The 9,188-nt window shown below is 42.6% G+C and overlaps 4 non-coding genes across 4 annotated transcripts; all 4 read right to left on the bottom strand.

Annotated features, from left to right (window-relative positions):
- On the bottom strand, positions 1 to 141 carry LOC146783648 (U4 spliceosomal RNA). The gene has a single exon (XR_014971240.1). It is a non-coding gene; the product is annotated as a U4 spliceosomal RNA (small nuclear RNA).
- An 821-nt stretch (positions 142 to 962) lies between these two features.
- Positions 963 to 1,103, bottom strand: LOC146783647 (U4 spliceosomal RNA). Its single transcript, XR_014971146.1, has one exon. It is a non-coding gene; the product is annotated as a U4 spliceosomal RNA (small nuclear RNA).
- A 3,230-nt stretch (positions 1,104 to 4,333) lies between these two features.
- LOC146783646 (U4 spliceosomal RNA) lies at positions 4,334 to 4,474 on the bottom strand. The gene has a single exon (XR_014971220.1). It is a non-coding gene; the product is annotated as a U4 spliceosomal RNA (small nuclear RNA).
- An 821-nt stretch (positions 4,475 to 5,295) lies between these two features.
- LOC146783645 (U4 spliceosomal RNA) lies at positions 5,296 to 5,436 on the bottom strand. The gene has a single exon (XR_014971156.1). It is a non-coding gene; the product is annotated as a U4 spliceosomal RNA (small nuclear RNA).
- Positions 5,437 to 9,188: the final 3,752 nt, after the last annotated feature.

Raw genomic sequence — 9,188 nt, 5'->3', positions numbered from 1 at the left:
CCTCCGTAAAGATTATCCTAAATTACCAACAACAACTGTTGTTCAAGTTGACAAAACTAGGTATTGCACAAAGTTTTGAATAAGCAACAATCACACCTCGGATACACCACATTGGTTACAATACTGCCACTATTCAAAGATAACGTCCAATTGGCAATATGAGCAGTCCCACAATCGTGACACTTTTGTCTCTTACAGGGAGACAAAGTTGGAACATATGCACTGATCAGAGAGATATGCAAGCATACTTTCTATGTTTTCTATCACTCAGGTCAAAAGCCAGACATCAGGTGGACTACTTTATCTTCTGTTGGTTCTGCAGATAAGTGCCCATTGGGCTCTGGGATTCCATATGCTAATTAGCAGATTTCACTATACAGCCTCCTTTGGCACCTCCCTTCATCCCTCTCTATGTGTGATGTCATCAGTACATGATTCTGTATGCAAACACATATACTCCTAAGCCCCATCTGGCTCCTCCCAAAACGAGTTATTGTACCTAAATGCAAGCAGAGCAACCAAAGGAGTACTATTCTAGAATATTACAAGAGTTCACTTTGGCACCTCTTTGTTCACCCAGATACAAGATGCCTTTCTTGTAAAAGGATACATATCAGTCTGCCGACAAAGGAGTGTACAATCTCAGCTATTCACTCAATAGCCGACAAAATAGCACATTAGCTCGGCTACTTAGAGAGATGCTGAATGAATGTCTGAAGCTTTGGACACTGTGCAGCTTCCAAGACAATTAGATCACAAAGTTTAATACGTGTACCTTACCTATTGATTAAGAGGACCCTTTTCCACAGATATGAGAAACACTTTAGTTGAAATAAAACAGTTGTTAAAAAAACATATTGACCAATGAGTATTGACATTCTATGAAAAATATCTACACCTCTTTGCTTACTAAATAACTATAATGATGTATAATCAATCTTCTTTTGACACAATTGATCCAGCCTCCATAGAGACTATCAAAAATTGCCAATATCAACTATTTTTCAAGTTGACATGGCAGGGTATTGGGTAAAGTTTTCAATAAGCAATAATCACGTCTCGGATAAACCTCATTGGCTACAATACTGCCACTGCACAAAAATAACATCAGCTAGGCAATATGAGCAGTCCCACAACGGTGACACTTTTGTCTGTTACAGGGAGACAAATTTGAAACGTGCACCGATCAGAGAGATATGCAAGCATACTTTCTATGTTTTCTATCACTCGAGTCAAAAGCCAGACATCATATGTACTACTCTATCTTCTGTTGCTTCTGCAGGTAAGTGCCCGTTGGGCTCTGGGATTCCGTATGCTAATTAGCAGATTTCACTATACAGCATCCTTTGGCACCTCCCTTCATCCCTCTCTATGTGGGATGTCATCAGTACATGATTATGAATGCAACCACATATCCTCCTAAGCCCAAGCAGGCTCCTCCCAAAACTAGTTCTTGTACCTAAATGCAAGAAAGCAACCAAAGGTGTACTATTCTAGAATATTACAAGAGTTAACTTTGGCGCCTCTTGTTCACCCGGATACGAGATGCTTTTCTTGTAAATGGATACATATCAGTCTGCGGACAAAGGAGTGTACAATCTCAGCTATTCACTCAATAGCCAACAAAATAGTTGTGTGAAAGTTAGCCAACTGGGGTATTATTTCACACTGCCAGGTTATTAACGAGCGCTCTCTTTTATACGTTCTTGTATCAAGTTGTAATAAATCAGTAACGGTGCATCAGAAGAGGGAAAACAACCCCTAAACCCTCTATAAGTGGGCCTAAGCCCGCTATACGAACAGTAAGCAAGACCTTGCACACGTTAATTTCACAGTATTTAAGGTATGTTACCATTTGTATCAAACAAGATTCATGCAATACAATAATTGAGTAATGAGGGATCACAGGACGATCAAGTAGATTCAGTTTTCGGTTTTATGGTGTAATTCAGACAAATCCAGCCAGCCAACACGTGTTTCGTCATGGGGTACACACACCCCCCGACTTCTTCAGGGCTTATCGTAGTACGGCCAATGATTCAGACCTTCCACCTGGTGATAATTCCAACCCAGGGGGTCTTATATTTCAACAAACAACCGGTGTAATTAAGCGTTGTCAGCAGTTGTTTACCCAAAGGTCCAAACAAGTCTGTGCGTATGTCACACTGTTCAATTTCGACACTCAGGCTCCGTTGACGAGTACGTCTATCCGGAGGACCTTGCTACCTTTTGGCTCTAAGCCCCTGGGACTCCCATGAGTAGAGGCTCTACTCAAAATCTACTTCTAATCCCTGGCATCAGCCCGGAACCGCGAACCCTACACACTCTGCACCCGCCAAGCCTGGCCTGTGCCGGAGTGACCAAAGACCACGAGGACGACCCCACGACGACTGTGAACCCGAGTCCGGCACCCAAGGACTTCCCTAGACGCTTCTGACGACACCTGCAGCCTCAGAACCAGGTACCCCCCCAACGCGATCAACAGAGGGTAAGATTTCCCGACACCAAAAGGCACCCCTGCACCCGGCGCCCTGCGGCTCCCTGTGCCCAAATCCTGGGTACCTACCTATCCTCCAACTACCCAACTTACCTCTCGAAGTGGTGGTGGCACCTAAAGAATCTTCGTCCCCGAGCTTGCAATCTTTTTCTAAACCGGAGCTCTCCCATTGAAATCAATTGAGCGCCCAAGAGCTCAAAAGCACCCTGCACCCAGCCGCCCGAGTGGCCCTGGCAGTGTAACCTCTACACCTATCTACTTCCCCATTTGCCCTGAGCAAGTGACCAGGAGCCCAGCTCCCACAGCCGCGTAGCCTGCTAGTCAGCAGCCACCAACCAAGGCCCCCCTACCTCTCATAGGATAACATTGGGCCTAACTCTCTCTGCACCCGGCTGCCCCTGTGCCGCTGAGGGTGAAAAAACTCTACCTACCTGACCCTGGGAGACCCCTGAGTCTATGCCCAGAACCTTAACTCTGCCAGTCGAGTACTTACCTTTAAACCGATAACTCAATTTTCTCCATAGGGTAACATTGACTGGTTTCTTCTGAAAATTTCTTCAAAGTGTGGAGTTTTCAAAACTTAGAAATTCACCAAAAATCAGCCGAGTAATGAAAATACTCACCTGCTATTAGGTGAGCTCCCAGTGCTGGATCTTGGTGCCCAGCACTGACTCTGAAAAATACTTACAACTGTACTTACCAGTAACCCAATTTTCTTCCATGGCGAATCATTGACTGTTTTTCTGTGAAATTTCTTCAAAGTGTCAATTTCTGCAAACTTTAAATATTCTTTAAAAATCGTATAACTTCTGAAAACGTAATTACTTACCTGTTTTGTATAAAGGTCCCAGTACTGAGTCTAGGCACCCAGTACTGGATTACAAAAGTAACGAGAACATACTATACCTGCAGCTTGAATTTTCTTCCATAGGGAATCATTGACTGTTTTCTATGAAATTTCTTCTAAGTTTCAACTTTTAAAATAGCAAAATATTACTTAAAAATCCTAGTAGTAACTAAGTCGACTTTTATCACTTGTTTCTAAGTACTGTCCCAGGACTGAATCTAGGATCCAGTCCTGGAATCTCTAAAGTAATCCTGAAAGTAATCTATTGCAAATAACTTGAAATTTCCATTGAACACAATGCATTATTGTGTTTAAAACTGTGTTGCCTATTGCAACAACTTCTAACTTTCTACAAAAGCCAATTGCATATTGCAAAAGTATTTAAATAAAGCATCTCATTCTGAGAAAGTATATTTTAATTCCTATTGTTGGTTCTAAAACAAAACAGACATATATTTTTTATACAAACCATTGGCCTAGAGTTCAGTTATTGAGTGTGTGAAATCATTTCGCTGACTGAGTGTGTACAACAAATGCTTTACACTGTCCTCTGATACTGCCTTACTGCTCGACCAAGCTACCACTTTAGAGACTAAGGTTATTTCTAACTTTAGCCTCTGCCAAACCTCTGGGGACTGTGGACTCTGTACACCCTGTACCTATTTTGGAACAGTATATACAGAGCCACTTTCTCACAATAGTACATTTGATCTAAAACCTAGAGAGATGCTGAATAAATGTCTGAATCTTCGGACACTGCGCAGCTTCTAAATCAATTAGCACCCAAAGTTTAATATGTGTACCTTACCTAATGATTAAGCGGACCCTCTTTTACGCATATAAAAAACACGTTGGTTGAAATGAAACAGTTAATGTAAAACATATCGAGCAAAGAGTATTGATATTCTATGAAAAATATCTACACCTTTTTTCTTACTGAATAAATACATTGATGTATAATCAATCATTTTTTGACACAATTGATCTAGCCTCCGTAAAGATTATCTTAAATTACCAACAACAACTGTTGTTCAAGTTGACAAGACTAGGTATTGCGCAAAGTTTTGAATAAGCAACAATCACACCTCGGATACACCGCATTGGTTACAATACTGCCACTATTCAAAGATAACTTCCAATTGGCAATATGAGCAGTCCCACAATCGTGACACTTTTGTCTCTTACAGGGAGACAAAGTTGGAACATATGCACTGATCAGAGAGATATGCAAGCATACTTTCTATGTTTTCTATCACTCAGGTCAAAAGCCAGACATCAGGTGGACTACTTTATCTTCTGTTGGTTCTGCAGATAAGTGCCCATTGGGCTCTGGGATTCCATATGCTAATTAGCAGATTTCACTATACAGCCTCCTTTGGCACCTCCCTTCATCCCTCTCTATGTGTGATGTCATCAGTACATGATTCTGTATGCAAACACATATACTCCTAAGCCCCATCTGGCTCCTCCCAAAACGAGTTATTGTACCTAAATGCAAGCAGAGCAAGCAAAGGAGTACTATTCTAGAATATTACAAGAGTTCACTTTGGCACCTCTTTGTTCACCCAGATACAAGATGCCTTTCTTGTAAAAGGATACATATCAGTCTGCCGACAAAGGAGTGTACAATCTCAGCTATTCACTCAATAGCCGACAAAATAGCACATTAGCTCGGCTACTTAGAGAGATGCTGAATGAATGTCTGAAGCTTTGGACACTGTGCAGCTTCCAAGACAATTAGATCACAAAGTTTAATACGTGTACCTTACCTATTGATTAAGAGGACCCTTTTCCACAGATATGAGAAACACTTTAGTTGAAATAAAACAGTTGTTAAAAAAACATATTGACCAATGAGTATTGACATTCTATGAAAAATATCTACACCTCTTTGCTTACTAAATAACTATAATGATGTATAATCAATCTTCTTTTGACACAATTGATCCAGCCTCCATAGAGACTATCAAAAATTGCCAATATAAACTATTTTTCAAGTTGACATGGCAGGGTATTGGGTAAAGTTTTCAATAAGCAATAATCACGTCTCGGATAAACCTCATTGGCTACAATACTGCCACTGCACAAAAATAACATCAGCTAGGCGATATGAGCAGTCCCACAACGGTGACACTTTTGTCTGTTACAGGGAGACAAATTTGAAACGTGCACCGATCAGAGAGATATGCAAGCATACTTTCTATGTTTTCTATCACTCGAGTCAAAAGCCAGACATCATATGTACTACTCTATCTTCTGTTGCTTCTGCAGGTAAGTGCCCGTTGGGCTCTGGGATTCCGTATGCTAATTAGCAGATTTCACTATACAGCCTCCTTTGGCACCTCCCTTCATCCCTCTCTATGTGGGATGTCATCAGTACATGATTATGAATGCAACCACATATCCTCCTAAGCCCAAGCAGGCTCCTCCCAAAACTAGTTCTTGTACCTAAATGCAAGAAAGCAACCAAAGGTGTACTATTCTAGAATATTACAAGAGTTAACTTTGGCGCCTCTTGTTCACCCGGATACGAGATGCCTTTCTTGTAAATGGATACATATCAGTCTGCGGACAAAGGAGTGTACAATCTCAGCTATTCACTCAATAGCCAACAAAATAGTTGTGTGAAAGTTAGCCAACTGGGGGTATTATTTCACACTGCCAGGCTATTAACGAGCGCTCTCTTTTATACGTTCTTGTATCAAGTTGTAATAAATCAGTAACGGTGCATCAGAAGAGGGAAAACAACCCCTAAACCCTCTATAAGGGGGCCTAAGCCCGCTATACGAACAGTAAGCAAGACTGTGCACACGTTAATTTCACAGTATTTAAGGTATGTTACCATTTGTATCAAACAAGATTCATGCAATACAATAATTGAGTAATGAGGGTGTCAAGTTCCTCAGCTGAGTTCTTAATCCACAGGAGCAGATGCTGGTTCTCCACTCCCCTACTCCGCTACCGCGAACTCTAAGGCTCACGAGCAGCAGTGAGGGGGAAAGGGGAATTGGACAGACAAGAGAGACAGCACTGTACGTTCTTCCTGGACTGGCCTCGAAACCTCTTCGTCAAGGATCCTGCAAAGAAAACTCATTAACTACTGCTCTACTTCTACTAACTCACAAAGTTCTAGTTACCACCTTCTACACTATACCTGTCCAGATACAGTGGGTAGCTGCTCTCTATACAACTTCAGCGAAATTCTCTTAGGTGGAAGTTGGTGTGGGTGGATGGCATGCAACTATTCCTGTAATAGAAATTCACATGTGAGAACCAAAACTACCCAAGACCTTCCCCACCCTGTACCCTTTCTAGTAACTATCTTTACCTGTCTACCATCTGAGAGAGTGGAATCTATCGCTGAATTTGAAGGTGGAGCTGAAGTATAATGAATCTTCTTTTAGAGTTTGGTACTCCACAATAGGTTATTGAACTAATGTATACCCCATATATATATATATATATATATCAATATACTACTAGGAAGCTCTTTGTGGCCAGTAGATAGGTCTCTACTCGATGAAAGTTCTCCTCACAAGTCTCTTTATTTTCAGGTACTCTGGAGTCAATGTTAAGACGACTGAAAATGCCTCTCTACAAGAAAATCGAACTACTGCAGGACTTGGCTGGAACTCGTAGTTGGTTCTGAATGACTGAATTCAATATACAACTGTCTCTGGAATAAAGGCACTGGAAAGATGTGGCAACAGCAAATTGAATGAGAGGCAGCACTTACTTCTCAAGAGTCATAGCCTCCCTCTTGCCACCTTGCCTCCTTACTTTCAGAAGAACGAAGTCACAGAAAAAATGCAGACTGCTAAAATCTCCGCTTCACGCTGACAAAACTTCAGGATACGCTGTGGAGATTTCCCTCAAAAAATACGCTCCGCTCATAGAGCCAAATGGAAGTCACAAAACAGGGAAACTCTTGTTGAACTTTCCAAGAATCCGACTGAAAATAACCTGAGGGAAAGAGTCGGATCTCCAGACGAAAACCGCCTCTTCCCAGAGTTTGACGGTTGAAGTGCGCCGCGTATTGGCCACGCGCGCACTAAATCAAAAATGAAACACTGCAACGCAGTCACAGCGGGAGTAACTGGGAAGTGATGAACCTACCAGCGGCCATCTTAGGGAGGGGAAGGGGATGGAAACTAAGCGACTACCTAAACTAATAGTAACCGGAGGAAAGCGGAAAGTGATCTAGCAGACACACATCTCCGCTTCCTTCTTCCCACTCTGGTCTGACTACCGTGTAGTAGTTGTAATCGGGGGAATCTGACTCTCTCAACTCCAAACCTGACAGTACCTCCCACCAAAACCCCCCTCCTTCCCTCCTTGGGTTTAGCGGGATAAGTGCGATGGAACTCTTGAAGCAAACGTGGTGCATGAATATTGGATGATGGCTCCCATGATCTCTCTTCAGGACCATACCCCTTCCAATCCACTAAGTAGAAAATCTTCCCTCTCTGTAGCCTAGAATCTAAGATTCTCTTCACCTCAAATTCCTCACTACCCTGCACTTGAATTGACATAGGAGACTTCCTTAGCCTACAACCCTCGGGACTACGCTGGAGCAGGGAGGCATGAAAGACTGGATGAATCTTTAACCTAGGTGGGAGTCTAACCTTGACACTGACGGGATTCACCATTCGGTCTACACGAAAGGGACCCACGAACCTTGGTTGAAACTTCCGGTTCCCCTTCATACGTAGATTTTTAGTAGAAACCCAAACCAGATCTCCCTTTTTATAAACTGGATTTGGACACCTCTTCTTATCTGCCTGCTTCTTAAAAGAACTTTTTGCCTTAGATAGATTTCTGGAAGCTGACTGATAGGCCAAGTGTAACTCCTGTACTACTGTTTCTACTGCTGGAACATCACTGAATTCTTTCCCAACTAGGGTGTTTGGGTGCCTACCTTGATTCAAATAAAATGGGGAGTAACCGGTAGAAGCATGCTGAGCATTATTGTAGGCAAACTCAGCTGCCCAAACCAAATCTGGCCATTCTCCCTCCTGATCCATCAAGAACAGGCGCAGGTATTGTTCCAATTCCTGATTTACTCTTTCTGTCTGTCCATCAGTCTCTGGATGGAAACTGGTGGACAGACGAGAATCCACACCCAACCTCTTCAAAAAGGATCTCCAGAAACGAGAGACAAACTGCGGGCCCCTGTCGGAAATAACTGTCTTAGGGATTCCATGTGCCCTTACAATGTGTTGTGTGAACAATTTGGACAGTTGTGTGGCATTGGGGAGAGCTTTCAATGGGACGAAATGGCTCATCTTAGAAAAATGATCCACCACCACCCAGATGACAGAAAGACCTCCACTGGACGGAAGATCAACTATGAAGTCCATAGAAATGGTATGCCAAGGGTATGGGGCTATAGGCAACGGCTGTACAAGACCTTGTGGAGCCCTTCTAGGTGTCTTTCCCTTGATACATAACACACAAGTGGCTACATACTGCCGCACCTGAGCTTCCATTGCCGGCCACCAAAATTCTCTCCGAATCAGCTCCAACGTCTTCTTTACTCCTTTATGTCCTGCCAGTGGATCGTCGTGGAAATGTTCTATGATCTGCCTTCGCAAATCCAAATTTAACACCAACACCTTGTCAAGATAATGGAGTTTCCCTTCTTTGACTTGGAATTCTTTTCCCTTGGCTGTCCAAATCTTCACCTCTTCGGGGGACTGCGAATCACTTAACTTCTTTTCAATGTCAGCATAGGAGAGTGTTCCAATGATTCGTTCTACAGGGATAATTACCCCTTTGTCACTGGTGTGGACTTCTTCACCCACATTCAAACGGGAAAGAGCGTCCACCTTTCCATTAGCTGTT

The sequence above is a fragment of the Triturus cristatus genome, chromosome 11, assembly GCF_964204655.1.
Source record: "Triturus cristatus chromosome 11, aTriCri1.1, whole genome shotgun sequence".
NCBI lineage: Eukaryota > Metazoa > Chordata > Amphibia > Caudata > Salamandridae > Triturus > Triturus cristatus.
The sequence above is the reverse complement of the archived record's forward strand: the minus strand, read 5'-3'. Positions and strand labels throughout refer to the sequence as shown.